Here is an 18391-nt window from a genome sequence, read left to right on the forward strand (position 1 = left end):
CATCTATTCCTGGTGCATCATTATTGTCATTAGCACACTCTCGTAGTATTAGGGCCGTTATCAGACATTATCACCATTACACACATGGTTAAACACATTATTTCCAGCCAGCTCAATACAGCGTTTCTCTGCACCTGTGTGTGTGTGTGTGTATGTGTGTGTGTGTGTGTGTGTGTGTGTGTGGCCTTTGCAGAGGGACACAGTTGAATCTTCCTCACAGGAAAGAAGCTCACTTTGAACTTTTCAGTATGGACATGATGAAAATAGTTTTTTATTCTTTATAGTTTTTTTCTATTGACTTTTATCTTTTTCATTTATTTTTTAACTTCTTAAAATCTTTTATGTTCTATTGCTTATATTATTTTATTTGTATTAATTTGCTGTAACGCAAAGTTGTCCTTTTATTTTGTTGTCCTTTTATTTTGCTGTCCTTTCTTTTACTCACATTTACAGTTTTTAAGTGATGTTGTCCTCATGGCTTGTTTTCCCCATTTGTTTGATTAATGTGAATGTGTTTGAGACTGTCACTGAGTATATACAGCGATGGCTGAGTCATTTGAATGGAGGATACACGTGGAAACGGCACAGTGGTGATCTGCACAAGAGAGAAACACATGAAGAAAACGAATCACTCGGATCCCGAGGAAAAATATGCGGCCAGGGTACTACAACTTGAGTAGAAGTAATAATCTGGCGCAATTCTAGGTCTGCAGTCGAACTGTCAATTTTGCTAATGACCCGGATGTATTTCATCGGCAGCCATTATAAGAGCTGATTTAATTCTTTCAATTCTTAAAGGTCCCATGTTGTCAAAATTTTGATTTTCTGGCTTTTTTTCTTAAGAAATAAGGTCTAGGGGCTTTGTAAGTACACTGAAAGTGTTACAACGGCCAAGAAACGGACAAATACACATAGCCTGCATTCAGGAATACACAGCTACACCGCCTTCAGTCGTTTCCCCCGGCACGGCCCACCAGTCATTCCGTTGCTGTGCTATCAACAACACGAGAAAATGTTGAGGAACCGCTGTTCAGTCCTTGGATGTCAGGCAGCTCCACCATTGCAAAGGCTTTGTTATTATTTATTATTATTCAATCATACCACAGGAATCCTAAGAATATTAATATATTAGACCAGTGCCCAGGAAGCGGCCGAGTAAGTTTCCTAAATCTTGAAGTGACCCGGAAGTATTTGATCTGCAGCCATGATAAGAGCTGTTCGGATTCTCTTAATGCATAGGGAAGGAGCTTCAATGCTTCCTTTCCTGTGTCCTTTAGAATAGGGTGCACTGGACCTTCCTATGCGATTGGAAAGGAGAAATAGACGCCCCACAATTCATTGCGGCAGCACAATTTAACGTGACGCGCCATGCACGAACTTAAACGACTAAATCAGAAGTAGAATATGAGTGGACAGGAGCGAGACCAGACTCTCTCATTGTGACCTTTGCATCTCAGTTTCTTAGCCCATATTATTGTTTTTATTTCAATTCCAACCTTGGTCTTTAAGCCTATGAGACGCGCATTTTACTGTCCACCTTCGGCAATGTGTAGTTTCACGACAACAGACGCTTGCCAATATCATTCGGGTTGCATGAATAGATAGTATAGTGTAAGTGGAGTCGGATTAGTTTAGGACTGCTGTTAGCTTTTAATCCTCCTTTACACCTTTCCTTGACCTCCTGGCAATTTCCATTGAGGTCAAGGAAAAGTGGTTCGGGAAAGGCGATAGGTCAAACTTTACAGGGGTACGAACGAATTGTCAAATTTGCTTAGGAAGTTTCCTAAATCTTGAAGTGACGCGGAAGTATTTCACCAGCAGACATGATAAGAGCTGTTCAGATTCTCTAAATGCATAGGAAAGATGCTTCAATGCTTCCTTTCATATCTCCTTTAGCATAGGGTAACTTTCCATAGCAAAAGGAAAGGAGAAATAGACACATCCCAATTCATTGCGGTAGAGATTTTTAACGGGACGCACAAACGTAAACAATTCAATCCGAAGTAGAAGAAGAGTATGAATATGATCCAGAAGTGACGCATGTCATCATGTAAGTTACAATCGCATATGAAGCATTTGCATCAAAGTCACACGGTGGTAAATGTCCTTTACACCTTTCCTTGACCTCATTTTCCACTGAGGTCAAGGAATAGTAGATGGGAAGGACAATACGACCGCATCCCAGATCCAGAGGGGAGATGAACGGCAGGTGAGCCGGACTGCCAGGTGCCGAGTGCTGCAGCCACGCCCTCCAAAGACACACACACACGTGCACACACACACACACAGGAACAGAGACACAAGGAAAACACTAATAACAGCCAGAGCCGTGACAGTTATCATTATTTATTACTGACCTACATGTGTGCCAGCAAAACAAGTGCTCACGACACCAAACAAACCGTCAGACACAGTATAAACCTACCTCATGTCTTTGCACTGAGCTAATCACAGAGGAACAAGGCAGGGCTCCATCTTTGGACTAATGTCCAGATGTTGTCTGCAGAAACGTTCAGGGTGCTTTGGGAGTTTGTGTGGAAGTCATTAGTATTTTATTTACAGTGGTTCAAAGTAAATTACGCAAATATGATGAAACACAAAGAGCCTTGGACATTGGACAAATTAGAACAACCTGAGGCCAACTCAAATCAAGTCGAGGCTTAATCCTGGGGCCTATTAAAATTATATACTGTGTGACTGCTATCACATGTAGGTCCAACTTTGAGGATTTTTATGTCCTTCAAATAACAGATTACATGGTCAGCCATGCGTTATAAAAAAAATCACTGGACTCTTAAGAGGCTTAACAAAACCTTTGAAACCTGACTGATGAAGAGGGACAGATGCAAAGCCAAGAAACAAGACCGTTTTGTTTCGCCTGAATCTTTGAAAAACACTGTATGAATACATATAGTTTTTACAGACAGATCTCACTCAAGTCCTTTGAGGGCACAGCCGGCCTGATGATATGGTTTATGGGAGAATGTTTAAGATATTTGTATCAGTGTACCCAATGATTCAAACCAGACCCTAATAGGTTAAATATAACCTTTCACATAAATCAGCTGAGGCTGAGCGGCACCAGCTGTTTATATCTCCCATTGACCAAAAGGTGCAAGAAAATGTTTCCTTTGGCTTCGTGTCTAACATGTGTGTTATGGCACAGCCCTATCAGAAACAGGATCTGCAATAAGAACTTTTAAAAATAAATTCTCAGTATTTTGCACTCCCTGGGTAGATCAATCTTGCTGAGGAAATGACCAACGCTTTCAACACGACCAGCTCCCATTGGTTCGCTTTATTGAATGGATGGTGGGAGGTGGGATTATTACTCGAGTGGTTATGTCCAGGTTGTGAACTTTTGGAGCTGATCTGTTATAGGTCAAATTCAAGGTCAAGGTCAACAAACATATGGACAGAAAAAACGACACATTTTCCAAGATATCTCCACAAATAATAGAGCGACGCTCTAAAGCTTATATTAATCAGAAAATCATTCCCCATCACATGTGAAGGGGAATAAGTGATGATCATGAAGGAGTTACGAATTTGTTGAAAAATGCATTGAGTTAGTCGGTTCCGGAAAGGGGAAATTCAATTTCACAGCACTGACCCTTCCTCTCCACAAACCACGTCCTATGACAAAAACAACACATGGACACGGACAAGGACATTCAAAATATTTACATACAATATTGACGGACAGTGAAAAGGCCTCGCTGGGTTAGCGGTGGGATTTCTTTTTTTCCGAGGAGAGTAGACACAAACTGATGATAATATGGTCCAAATGATGTCATCCTGAGGTCACATAAAGTCAGGGACATTATCAGGTCTTGGATCATTCTTCAACGTATGGTATAAATGACGTCATGATGACGAATCGCACGAATGGACTTTCACAACAAAAAACTGCACATAATAAAAAACCAAGGCAGAAGTTGAGAGACACTATTTACAAATCTTCTTCCTCTGAGCTGTGACCTCCAAAATGAACACCGCCCATCCTGCTCCGCCCCAGCCTGCCCAGCGTTGCAACACACACACACACGCACACGCACACACACACACACACACACACACACACACTGGAACCTTGCAGCTGTCTGGATGTTTGCTCTGTGCGTCTGATGTTCCACTGGACCACAGCCATGAAGTTATAATGTGTGTACTGGATTTGTTTACGATTCTGTGCATCTGATTCTCAAAGCTGTAGATATCTGTGCCCAAATTAGGTCAAACAGAAGGCTCTGTCGGCTTAAAACCCACTCTCACGTATTTGATTTTGGAAAAATATGTTCTCGGTAAATCAGGATGAACTCATTCAACCTTGAGGAAACAGTCTTTTTGAATGGGAAGGATCATCCACATTCAGTGACCATGACAACATCCTGGCCAAGGGACGGCTTCATCTGACGGCTGCGCTTCGTTCTGCTCTTCCTGTTTCAGCTACGTTGCTGTACCGCCAATTCTTCCTGGCAGGAGTTCATCAGGCACAGCCATCTTCCTCCTCTTCTGCCAGCTCTTCACACAACAGTGGGTCATCTTCCAAGGATTTCCTCAACGGTCTGCTGTGACGTGCAGTGTAGCATCAATATTGCTCATTCCTCAGGACACTGATTTCCACTTTACCACTTCGCTGGGAAGGCATAAAGTCCACTCGTCTTTTCTCAACAAGGTGGATTTCTCGCCAAGGCTTCCCAGTCTTGTAGTTCCCCTCGGCAGTGAGCACATTTTTAAAATTATTTTCTCACCAGTGATTATCTTCAAGGCATCCCTGGTTCCTTGTGTGTATCTCTGCTATTTACCAAAAATAGGGAGTTGCTTATGATGTGTCAAAAGAAAGTGTATTCAAAAGTGCACAAGTTGAAGGAAATATGTGTTGAATCAACATGTACCATAGGGACACCTGGGCATTAAGCCACATTGTAATCACAGTAAATTGTTCTCTTATCAACCACTATGGCCTCATATTCTGGACATTTTCAAGAGCCCCCCCCCCCCAAAAAAAAACAGAGACATGAAAACTGTCTTTGATATATTCACACAAAATTTGGGATTTGCGCAGACACCATTTTGAACGCTTCAAGGCTACGGGACATATAAAATATCCAGCTGGGTGATTTGTTCACCATTAGATAGTTAGCTCCTATTTAGCACTAGATGATTAGCTTTTTTTTAAAGTAAGCAACATCTAGAAGCTTAAAAATAACAGAGAGATGCTTCGGATGCATCCTAACCCCGTCCTCATAGGGGGGAATCTGCATGATGAAGTCAAACATGTGGAGTTTGGAGCACAGCCACATCAGGCTTCTGGAAGTTAAAGCAGCATGACATCCCTCCACGGATGAGCGGTAAACAAGTGAACCATAGTGGCTTATAAAGAAGCAGGCCGGGCGTTCAAGTATCCCTGATGTTAAAGGCTATGGAAAAACTGTGTCAGTCTGTTCCCTTCAGGACCGTTTCAATTCCAATCCCAGTGGGCTGCATGTGTCGGACATGTCAAGTCCACACATGCACTGACATGATCTCTTCCGCCCCAGTGTCAGTTCTCCTCTCTGCTGCAGAGATTCACACATGGTATCCTGTCAGTCAACTGTGGTTCATCAACACCATTGTAGACACACACTGCCCGGCTTCTTGCGCTGCGCTTTGCGTAGCGCAATATTGGAAAGCACAGCGACAAGGAGATGACATGACGGGCATGGTGCCAAGTGAAGAGTGGGCTTGCAAAGATTGAATCCAGAGAGAAACGGGTTGGTGCACGTACGGGTTATTAAATTGTTCTGGCGTTGAGTGTTGGTTCTGGTGAGACATTCTGGTGAACTTTTTCAGTTGCTTTAGTCTATAACATAAGAGACACTGTAGCTGTTTTGTAGAACTTAATGGTGAACTTAATTTATCTTGAGCACAAAAACCAAAAAAGCACATTTGGTTGTGCAGCCAAGCAGATGACATTAGCTAGGCTTGACATTAATTAAGCTACTCAGCTCACACTCCGTTGTGATTTCAACATTGTGGCAGGCGTGTCTTGGGAGTTTTTATCTCCTGTGGCAACATTGTAAAAGTATGTAACAATCATTTTTGGGACGGGGTCCAGCCCTAACTCCAAGAGCTGATGGATAAATGAAGAGATGGATGGACTGTTGTTGGATTTTTGGAGCTTTGGTGTTACGTTTCACTAAAGTGAGAGGTTTTGATTAGTTTTATAAAAAGAAACTTGTCAAAGGAATGTTGTACAGAGATGATGGTACTGAGCAGGTTGGCTGGTGAGCAGGGGCTCGATGGCAGGCAGGCAGACGGCCAAGGCTTCCAGGCAAGGGCGATCTCTGTGAGCGCAGAACAGACAGGTCCAGTCAGAGAGGAGCATGATCGTCCAGCAAAAATATCACAGTAAGTTTTGACCAAACTGAGCCGGTTAAACAATCCAGCGACGAGAGCATGGAGGGTCACATCGTTTAAGCAGGAGCTGAATCGATGTTCAGGAACAGGTGTGGAGTCCTGCCAGGTGCCGAGGAGGTAGCTTCGCCCACCGCCGCACCTACTGCCGCACACACTCACATACACACACACACACACTCAGCAAGGGAAAAAAGGAAGCTTACAGAGCTCAAGACATGAACTGTTACAATTGGACCATAAAAGCAGATGACCCATAGAATAAGAGGACGAGTAGAATAAAAGATAATCCCAATGCCACCTTAAACAACCACGCTCAGATCTAAGGCTCTTAAAGTATTGTTTGGGTAGTTGAGTTGAAATGTGTCTTTTGATATGTACCTGTGAGCACCCAATGTTGTGACGTGGGAGTGAACGGTATCTCACAATGTGTGGGGGTTTTCTTTTGTGTGTGTGTGTGGGGGGGGGGGGGGGGGGCTTCCCCTTATGCAGCCCAGGGATACGCCCCAATGACCCTTTTTTTTCCAGCATATGGACGCCAGTCTTACACACCCTTCGTAACCCTGCTCCGATATGTAACAATTCCCAGCCGCCCCGGCCTGCTTATACCCTGGGAACAGGAACAGTGACTTCCAGCTGACATCAACAACTGGAAGACCTGCTGCACGTATCCGGTTTCTTATGTGCCGAGCAACGTTTGCAGGGAGCACAATGTTAGTGTCAGGGCAAAGGGTGGTTTTTTTTGTGCCCCTGTTTACCAACAATACGGAGTAAAAGACGGCTCGTGTCAGCGTCAGGATAGGTGGATACTTCCTCTCCGCTGGGGTCCTATGCAGGAAACTGCTGGAATACAGAGATAGCAGACGATAAATTCAAGTGCTTGGAAGTGTTATGTCCTTCAGTTGTTTATAGTTTGAATGAATTATAAAACTTTACAAAACCCCAAAATATGCCCCTCCATGCATCTTGGTCTAAGTGTTCCGCCATTGCTGGACATTGAAATAAGGGAGTGTTTTAATCTTAAAATTGTGTTTCATTGTCACATTTCCTTTGTTCTCAGTAGTTGCATCTCTGCTGTTTATTATTTCTGTCAATGTGGCTAACACAAGATCTTTGTCTGACTGTTAATCTCCCCATCTTTGACACCTAAAAGTCAGAAGTCAATGGTTGCTGAAAAAGGGGACGTAAAGATGTGAAAAAAACGAGACAGACTGGAAGACTCTACAGTGAGACAGAAAAACAGAGACACTGCAAACACAATGAGCTAGCCTTGCTTCAGGTGCTTTTAAGCATTTCCGTCTGTTTAGCGTGTGTGACTAAAGATTTCATGCCGATCCACAGCTGTGCTGAAGGGAAAAAAAGAAAAGAAGAAAAAACACTACAAGATCTTGAAAAAACATCCTCATGAGCTTTAGACTTTAGACTTATCCCCCCGAGTGGGAGGCTGCATTTGCCAGAGGGGCCTGCATGGTCGGTCCATCCATTTCTTTCTGTCGACGTCTGCTGTGGATTGCGGGTGTTATCGTGTTCTGGATAAATCTAGAAATCTTTCAAATGTAAAAGCTTGTTATTCTTTTTAATCCAACCATGCCGAGGCCACCTGTTGGGGAAATACTCAAGCGCAAATGATTTTACCAAATCAACATGTAAATCCCAAACGCTGTCACAGACACGAGGAGGAACGACATCCAGTCTAAGATGAAGGTTTTGCTAAGTCGGATTGTTGAGCTTCTCCTCAACAGTGACACAGACTGGAATTTGGTTCAGAGCCTGGTCACACTTGGTGTGACTAAGTATGTTGTGCTATTTACCAAAAATAGGGAGTCGCTTATGATTTGTCAAAAGAAAGTGTATTCAAAAGTGCACAAGTTGAAGGAAATAAGAGTTGAATCAACACGGGACACCTGGGCATTAAGCCACATTGTAATCACAGTAAATTGTTCTCTTATCAACCACTATGGCCTCATATTCTGGACATTTTCAAGAGCTCCCCCCAAAAAAACAGAGACTTGAAAACTGTCTTTGATATATTCACACAAAATTTGGGATTTGCGCAGACACCATTTTGAACGCTTCAAGGCTACGGGACATATAAATATCCAGCTGGGTGATTTGTTTACCATTAGATAGTTAGCTCCTCTTTAGCACTAGATGATTAGCTTTTTTTAAAATAAGCAACATCTAGAAGCTTAAAAATAACAGAGAGGTGCTTCGGATGCATCCTAACCCCGTCCCCATAGGGGGGAATCTGCATGATGAAGTCAAACATGTGGAGTTTGGAGCACAGCCACATCAGGCTTCTGGAAGTTAAAGCAGCATGACATCCCTCCACGGATGAGCGGTAAACAAGTGAACCGTAGTGTCTTATAAAGAAGCAGGCCGGGCGTTCAAGTATCCCTGATGTTAAAGGCTATGGAAAAACTGTCAGTCTGTTCCCTTCAGGACTGTTTCAATTCCAATCCCATTGGGCACTGACATGATCTCTTCCGCCCCAGTGTCAGTTCTCCTCTCTGCGGGTTCAGAGCCTGGTCACACTTGGTGTGACTAAGTATGTTGTGAGGAGTCACTAATGGGTCTCAAACCTCAACAGTAAGATTATAGATAGCATTCCACACTGAACCTAAAGTGTTCATCAGTGGGTGGAAATGGACCCCTTTGCTCAGACAACAACAGGCTTTCAGTCTGTTAAAGTTTGAGCAGATGCAGTTTTACCCGTGTAACATCCTGGCCATGTATCCCAGGCTGGTGCAACGCCATGGGGAACATGGTAAAAAGTTCTCCTGGTCATCACAACACTATTGACTGCCCTGACAAGTGGTATCTAGACAAATGGCAAAAACCGACAGCTTAAAATAGCTGGGTCCCAGAATGCCATTGAGCGATATCTGAAAGGTGCTTTGTTGGGTGCATTTTCCCTGGCATATGCCGACTTCTGTCACGGAAGGAAATGGTGCTGACCAGCTCGTGGTTAAATGTGATGGAACATGGGGAGGGGGAACGCCAGACCAGGGACCCAGATCTTTCCCAGATATGACAGTGGAAGTGGAATGGGCCTGGCCTGGAGTAGGGTATATGATTCATCCTCAATCTGCATGAAACAATCACAGATGGAATTGGATTTTTTTTTTGCTGCAAAATAATGTACTGAGGAGATTGTGAGATGAGACTCGGCTCAAGACTTTCCTTGTGATTGAAGTAAAGCAGGAAGCCAAGGGCTTTTTGGAGAACACATCTCAAAGGAATGGGACACCCTTGAAAGAATGAAAGAATATTAGTAGCTCTGCAGTGTTACTGGCCTAGGATGACCCAGGATAGAGTGGACTAAAACCCGATGTAGGAGCCCCTGTATTACCCATTGCTACTTCATATTCCAAAAACATCATTGGGGTGGATTTCCTCTCTGTGGGACGTCCAGATGACCACTACCCATATAACCTGGTGATGACTGACTACTCCGAATGTATTTTGACAGACCAGGAAAGTGTCAGTCTGTCAGCCTTGTTACAGAACAAATGAGCTTTGCCAACTCTACTGATGCCAAAAGAGCTGCACAACAGCATATTGACACTGTGAGCGATTCAACCAGACCATGTCAAGGTTGTTAAGATCCCTGACAGAGAACATGCAGGCAAATTGGCCCAACAACGCAAAACATCCAGGCCAAATAACACTCCCCACAGCACTAGCTGGATTACCTCGCAATATGTGGAGTTGGGGGGAGACTCACCAGGCTACCTGTGGATCCGGCAAACGGCCTGTATCCACTGTCGAGGTGAATCTGCCACTAAAAGCCCTGAGTCATGCCAGGCAGGGAAGACGCAGTCCTAACACAGACAAGAATGGGACCAGGCCTGTTACAAGCAACAAGCTGAGCTGGTGCCCATGCTTCCAGGCGAGCGGACGCTCAATTTATGATAATATGGTGATTCTGCGCTAAAAGCCCAAGTATGTCTTTATTGATAAATCGGATTGCAAAGTATAATTTGATTAGGTCATCCACTGCAGGGGACGCTATGGCATCTGTGGTGTGAGAGTAGCAGTCCAACCTCGCAAAGTGAAGCACTGTAGCTCCCTGTCGACAAAAACAACACAATTCTCACAAATATCTTTTCTCGTAAAATGTGTGACTTTAATCTCAAAGAATATCTGTGTTCTTGTGCTGAGTGTGCTATGACCTTTGAATCCCGGCTTTTTTTTCTCCGAAATGTACGACTTCAATCATAAATATGTCTTTTTTTTAATTTGACCTAGAAAGGCACTCTGTATGTGCCTGTGTGTAAAGTAGTTTTGGTTGTGACCCTGCACTGGATGCTATCAAATAGCAGCCACTGGAAAGTCATGCTCAAGGCCATTTTTGAGCAGATGCTCACAGACAAAGATTTGTTGTTCATCCTGCACTTGAAATATGGTGTGTCTGACCCCACCGGTGTGTGTATGTGTGTATGTGTGTGTGTTCAGCCACCAGTGTGGAATGTTGACCCACAAGTCGGTTGTGTGCTGTGGTTGATAGTGCGTCTACAGTGCTTTGGTGTACAAATGCAATGGAGGTACTCACCGTCCATCTCCTAATGAAGCCCCCATGTGTCCCATTACTGGCTGGCAGACAGCGTAATTGGTAACACAAAGCCGCCAGTTGTTTTTGGTCAGATAAGTAGACCCGTACATTGGCGCCACAATATTTTCAATTTTTTGTACAAACAAGTATGTTAAAGAAGAGAATAAGAGGGGAGAATAAGTGGTCGGATTAAAAAAAAAAAAAAAATATATATATATATATATATATATATATATATATATATATTACAGCTGAATCTGTTTTAAATTCAGTTTTACATGATTCACATTTACTCAAGGCCTACACATGGGTTGTTTTGAGATCCTGGGATAGCAGCCATATCTGCACAGATTTTGAACACTGGAGAGTCAGCCTCTGATCTTGTGAAATCATGTTTTATGTGAGCTTTACAGGTATGTGTGAGTATGTCGGCCTCAAAGTAACCTGTTGGGATTTAAGGTCACCAGAGCCAGTAAGAAAAAGCAAGAGTCTGTTTTTTGAATCACTAACCTCTTTGACTTCCAGTACATCCCGTCAGAATTTATGATCTTGCTCCTTAACAGGGATGCTGCGACGGGGGTTTTGATTTTGCTCAGCTAGACCCAGCTGGATATCTCATTTACATTTTCATTTCCTCCACTCCACTGACCCATGGTGTCTGAAATCTGCATGTCACAGAAAAGGGGGAGGAGAAAGGGAAAAGGGGGTATTTGAGTTGGGGGATTCTTTGCCACACTGGGTTTTAAAAATACGTGAAAAATGTTTTCTGTGGTCCTCATGAGCAAAAAACATTTTGTTACCCAACATCAATTACAGCCCATAAAGGAGGAGTAAGTGGCTGAAAGGAGACTACTCACATTATAATTCCACAGACAAATACGCTCCTCCCTTCAGATCTCCGTGCTCCAAATTGATGGATGTGCATTACCAAGGTAACAACATAAACAACTGGGCTAGCTGACCAAAAAGAGAAATATGGCGGATTCCACAGCATGGATGAATTATAAGACCAGGTCAGAGGACCTAAAAAGGTGCCTTTTGGCGCACACACTGAAAAAGTTCCTGGCCTTTCTTACTACCAGGTACAAACGGCCCATTGGAGATGTGAAGTAATCATGAGTTGTGAGAATGAACAAACCTTGTTCTGGATTTTGCGCCACATGTTCATGATTGCTTTGCTATCAGACTTAATGGGTGTATAATAAGACACATATGGGGCTTGAAACCATGGTCTTACAGTATCAACCAACAATGAATTTTCCTAAAAGTGAGAAAACAAGTACATTTCAAAAGCTAAAATGGTTTATATTTCAGTAAATTCTTTGTTGACCATTAATTTGGTTGTGATGTGGAAACAAGTCAGTGTTATACATTAGTCACTTATACATAGTTATAAAATACTACATGTGTTATTTCACACGTCTTTTTATGTTTTTGCTGTCCTACACAGCTATATGCTAGATTCAGGATTGGAGCGGAGCCATGGGTTAACTTCGGTGATTGTATAATACGATTTAGAGCTCCGAAAGCATTCACCTATTATAAAAGCCTGACCTCCAATGCAACACTGTTGTCTCCTAAAGTGACATGCATTATCCCTCCAATGATTGGATTAAAATTAAAAATTAAAAAACAAAGAGTAGGAATAGATTTTGTCTACAGTCAACAGTGTACTGTAGCAGGTGTTTTTATTTTCAGGGAGATTTACTGCTGCAATATTGAAAGTGGCCACTGGACAAAATTTGCTGCAAGACTGAGCAGAGGCGCCACATGCTGCTTTGACAATACATTAATGTTCTTACAAGGCATGGATATGGATATTGTGGGTTATGGTGCACTGTGGAAAAATATATGCGCCTCTTTACCGGCCCTCTGAGGTTCCTGCCATTCGGGGTGTGCATGACAGCGTGCTGCAAGTTCCAACCCTCACTACATATCAATCACTAATAATACATAATTGGAGACATAAAAAGGCAGTGAAAGCGTTCTCTGTTTCAGCGTTGACTGGATTAATAATGTCAGCAGAGTGGAGGGCCGCTATTGTCACCTAATTAAAGGAACCGAGCGCGGCATCAATGGCCTGTATTGATGAGGATTGGGGGTCAGCGAGGGGCACATACGGGACCATGCCAGCATCACGATTTTGGCCCAGTTCAGTCAACTCCAATGCAGACGGGAGGCTTCCTGTACACTCGGTGGGGATAACAAGCGGCCCATTGTGTGCATCCGAGTGAGTGATTGTGTGTGTGTGTGTGTCTTTGTGATGGTGGAAGTGGAGGGTTGAGGACAACCCTGATGAGGAGACTGTGACCAGGTGTCATGTGATGGGTGGTAGCGAACACAATTGCCTCTTGAAGAAGAAAGTAAACAACATTAACCCCTTGTCGATATTCTCGTCTGCGCCCGGGCCGCCGCAGTGACCCCTCACCCACCCACACACAGTCACACAGCCTGACATGAGCTTTCTTATAGTAAGCCTCTACTTCAGGCCTGCAGTGTTAATGTTTTGGTAAAATCCTCTTGACAATGTACAGGACTCCGCCCTGTCCCTCCAGAAAGCAGGATCCTTTAAATCTTTTGTAAACTTTTGCAGAGAGTAATAACCATGAAATGCAGGCTACTATTTTCTCTTAAATCATCAATCAAAACATATCTGAAATAACTTTTCTTTTTAAATTGCATTATGGATTTAAAAAAAAAAGTTTTTTCATCCACATTAATAAAGGAGTCTTTAAAGATTCTGGTGATTCTGGGTTAATGACCTTCAGAAAGGGTTTTTTTCAAAGCCCCACAACAACAACAAACAGAATATATCATGGTATTAGTCCAGATCCTATTGGTGATAGCTGTAAACTTGGTGGGGATGATCATTTTGTAGGCTCCTGTCAAGCAACAGTGTCTGGTAGCATGATTAGGTTGTATTATGGGTGGTCAACATACAGTACACAGGATTGTTTGTATTGTCATAATGTGTATGAATGCCACTGTATTATTCTTTTTGTGGTTTCTTTCAGGGAATAGCCATAAACGTTTACAATTTGACATAGTTGTTAGCCCGATTAGCATCACAAAGAAAATGAAATTTGTTTTTAAAGGTGTTGAGGAAAATGAATATATGTTAGGTAACACAGATGTGAGGAGGCATACAGTCAATGCCAAAACATCTGTTATTTCAGAGCCGTCCGTGAATTTATGAGCAATGTGAAAACTCTGACCCAGAAATAAAAACAATATGCAAACAGGGACAATGTGGGTTGGTGCTTTGACTTCAAGTCAGAGTTCTTTTCGACAGTTCCTACTGGCACCTTTGGCAATGAAAGGTGAGAGATTCATACGTTTGACTCCAAAATTAAAGTTCAACTATAGAATATTCAAAAAGTATAGATATATCCAGTTAACTAAACTGAAAAATGTTGTATGACCCAGCAAGATAGTTTAGTTAAAAGTCAATATAACTACTGAATACATACATAAACCTCAAACTACTTTGTCCGTTTTATTATATTTATTGACTTCCTCAGATGTTTTAATGTTGTTTCAACCATGTGTTTTGACAAGTGTTGTCCTAATCAAGTTTTTCATCATCATTATTATTGTTATTATTAGCGCCCGAGCCACTGACAAAGTCAGCGAGGACCCTATTCTAATCGAAGGAATCATTATTAATATTATGATTATTATTATTAATATCAAGCCACACAGTTGGAAGGAAGTGAAAGAATAACGTTTTTCTTTCTTTTCACACTATATTCATTTAACTTATTGTCCATCGAATTGATGTAAACTGTATTTACATTGTGCTATTCCAGTCTTGACGGCTGCCCAAAGCTATTTACACTGCTACTCAAAATCAGACCAGTCATGCATACATTCATTACTGTGCTTCTATTTATAGCACGATTTGGCTCATCCATCCCATTTGCACAGTAATGGCATTAATTGCAGAGCCATCGGGGAAATTTGGGGTTCGGTGTCTTGCCAAAGGACACTTAGACGTGCAGAATGGAAGAGCCACAGATTAAACCGGCAGCCTTTTCAAATTTTTCTCGGGGGTGGGAATCATTATCGTTATTTTCCAATGAAAATTTGAAACTGCTTTATTTGGAGGTTGTTCAGTTAAATGCAACTTTGAGGGTAAAATAATATCTCATGCCTACAGCGACTCAAACCTCCTAAAAATGTACAACCGGTACATGGCTACGAGACATAATGAAATATGTTTTTCCTACTTTCAAAATAACTGGTGTCATTTGGAAGTGATACTATGCTTGGATTATGAATTATGGATCAGCTAGTAACTCATAATTACCCCAAATAATTGCTCATAATACAAGTAAATACGATGATTTATTGGAATGGAAATATAGTCCAAAGGAATGTGAAATGTATTTTCCAGTGTGAATGTTCTTTTTCTGTTTTTGCAGGTGGATTTCAGAGCCAAATATTTTCCCTCACAGATCAATTTGCTTTGCAGGAGTCGTTTTGGTCCTGATAAATTGTAACAGCCTGCTCAAACACTACGCATATTACCAGCTCCCGCAGAGTTACACTGGGGGCTTTCAAAAAGCCAAATACATCTCACCGCAGGCGGTGGAAAAACGGAATAATTTAATGGGGTTATTACCAGGATGACCCAGTTTCATTCCGCATCACCAGTATCACAGCTTCCCTTTCTTTCATTTCCACGCTCACTGCTTCAGTAAACCTCTAAATCTGCTTCTTTTTTTCCCCCCCAAACTCATTGATTTACTAAGAATTTGTCTGCCTTTGTTGGCATAGAAAGACTCAAACTGAAAGACTTCGAAAGTGACTGTTTCTTTTGACACTGATTGAAGAGTTTTCCTTTTTTTTTGAGAATTGTTCACAAACTCAAGTTTCTGTCCAAAGATCCATTTAGCAGTGTTGGTGTCAAACTCCTCTCTGAGGGAGATGAGCCCCACAGCCGTGGACTCACTTGTCAGATATCATTGTGTTGTGGTTGGATAGATCATGAAAGAAAAAGAAGAAGAAAGTTTGAAAAGAAGAAGTCACTGACTCTCTTCGGCGTTTTGAACTGTTCGTCTGGACACACTGAACTTGATTTGGACTTTGTAGGGTATGAGAGTTGCAACAGACATTCTTTACAACTTTCTATGCAAACTTCTATTTTTATTGCGACTCTCGAGAGAAGTCTCGTTCTCTTTGTTTTTGAGAAGAGGAAAAGCTTCCATACACTTCACGCCCCTGGCAAGATGTTGGGGCAGAGGAAAGAGAATTTTATGGCTGCTGTTATGAAAAGCTTCATTGTAACCACAGGAGGCAGTGTATTAACGGCTTAAATTAATTTGAAATACCACATCATGTTATGAAAAAATAACTGAGGAGGGATGGGTGAGCATCAGCAGGAGACAGGATAAGGAAATCGGATAGAAATATATTTTTCATGTAGGAGAAGTGTGCTATATATATAGGTCCAAAAGTGGATGATTTCTTTGACCATAAATAGTGGATTCTTTCTTTGACCATAAATAGTGGATTCTTTCTTTGACCATAAAAAGTGGATTCTTTCTTTGACCTCTCTGTTGAATAGATTGACACCACACATCCAACTTTGAGGATTTTAAGAATGGAATAATTTCCAATCCATAGCCCTCATGTTTATATGTTCTCTGAAAAGCAGCGTCTCTTTCTCACAAATGCCAGAAGTTTTTTATGCAATTTGGAGGAGCGATGTGGTGATAACATTTTGAATGTTAGGCAAACTGAGGAGCCATTCTCTGTGTGTGCGTCACAGCGAGGACAAAAATAAACCGACGGGCGAAATACTTTCAACGGAATATGTAATCACTCCAGTGAACCGGCATTCACAAGCTTTCTGTTAGGGCATTAGCAAAAACTCTGTAAGTGAGTGGTGGGCCCCTCATCTGTAGGGTGAGCAAGATCTGGGTTAAAGCAGCATGGAGTCGGTATGCTTGGGAGTCACATGATGTGACAAAGTGGGCAGTCTGAGGAGAGTTATGGTCTGTTTTCAATATCTGACTGACGGGTGTCATAGCTTGACTCCAGTGGCTCTCGAGGCTTCAGACTGGTATAAGCCCACCTGTGAGTCGTTTGCCAGCCTAACTTTCATCCAGCCTGACCTCAACAACAACCAAGCCCCCTCCCACCAGCTTCACTTTTCACCTTGCTCCCTGGAAGTGAAGAAAATGCAATCTGCATGAGGCCCTTCGATGTGGGTTGACTGGCCATATTCAAAGATGTGGGGTACACGTACTGTAGATGTGCGCAGGGCAGGCCATGCAAACACACAAACACACACACACACACACAAACACACACACAGTTTGCATGCACTCAATAGCAGTTCTTGGCTCGTGTCCTTCATATTCTTTCCATGTAACTATAACTTACATGTTAGACAAAGTACATTTGAAATGGCAACGTGCCTCAGTACACTAGGAGCATGCGGTTGTGATGACAGTAAACTACATATTGCAGATGGAGTTATGTCACCTGTGATTTTGCTTTATATCTAAGGACAATATAGGGAACTGACAAACGGTATGATGTTGCACATTTTGCTTTCTGTCATGTTGAGGCGACAATTCACGTACCAAGGTAGTTTCAGGCCTCGCTGAGCACTCTGGCTGCCCCAAACATCGGGTTTGTAGTGGAGCTTGACCGCGGGCCAGTCACGAACTGTGACAAGCATGAAGTAACGGACGATTTTCTGCAATTTTCCCCTGGATCCCCTCATTTTCATTTGGAACAGGATTGTTTCCATTTCGCAGTGTCAACTGTAGTACATGAGATCATGAGGACAATTGGAGGATTAAAAAGTATTCATGATTAAACCTGCTACAATCACTTGGTTTGTTTTTTTTACAGAAGCCCCTAATGACCAGGCAGGAAGCTGACACAGTTCCCAGCACACCAACAAACAGTTTCCCTGTATAGGCTGATTGATGATCAACGTTAGATATGTATTCATGTATTGTTTTTGATTAACAACGTAAAGGACCATTGAAGTATGTAGGCATTGGGGGTTACATTGTTTAAAAGGGCTGTATCTCTTTTCAGCTGTAAAGGCAGCATAATGTTGTTTATTTAGGATAGCAGGATAGCAGGATGATGAAAAAACTACTATCTACCGATTTCCACCAATTATGATGGATGCTTGCGGCCTGGGCCTGGGGGAAGAACCCATTAGAGTTTGGTGGGGAAGCAGAGAAAGGGCGCATCCAGGAATTGTTTTTTCACTTTCTTTAACCATGTTTTATGACAATAAATAATTTAGCTCATAAGAACATTCTTTTTTTTCTTTACTTCTCCAAAGAATTGGAGAATCATGTTTTTTTTCGGCCTTGGTGGAGGTATGGTGTCGCGTAATGGACAAATAACCAGCACAACCAGCTTCCATGTGTGACTTTAGATGAGTAACCGGTTTCTCCTTCAGTTTGC

This window comes from Scophthalmus maximus, chromosome 9 (genome assembly GCF_022379125.1).
Source record: "Scophthalmus maximus strain ysfricsl-2021 chromosome 9, ASM2237912v1, whole genome shotgun sequence".
Lineage (NCBI taxonomy): Eukaryota > Metazoa > Chordata > Actinopteri > Pleuronectiformes > Scophthalmidae > Scophthalmus > Scophthalmus maximus.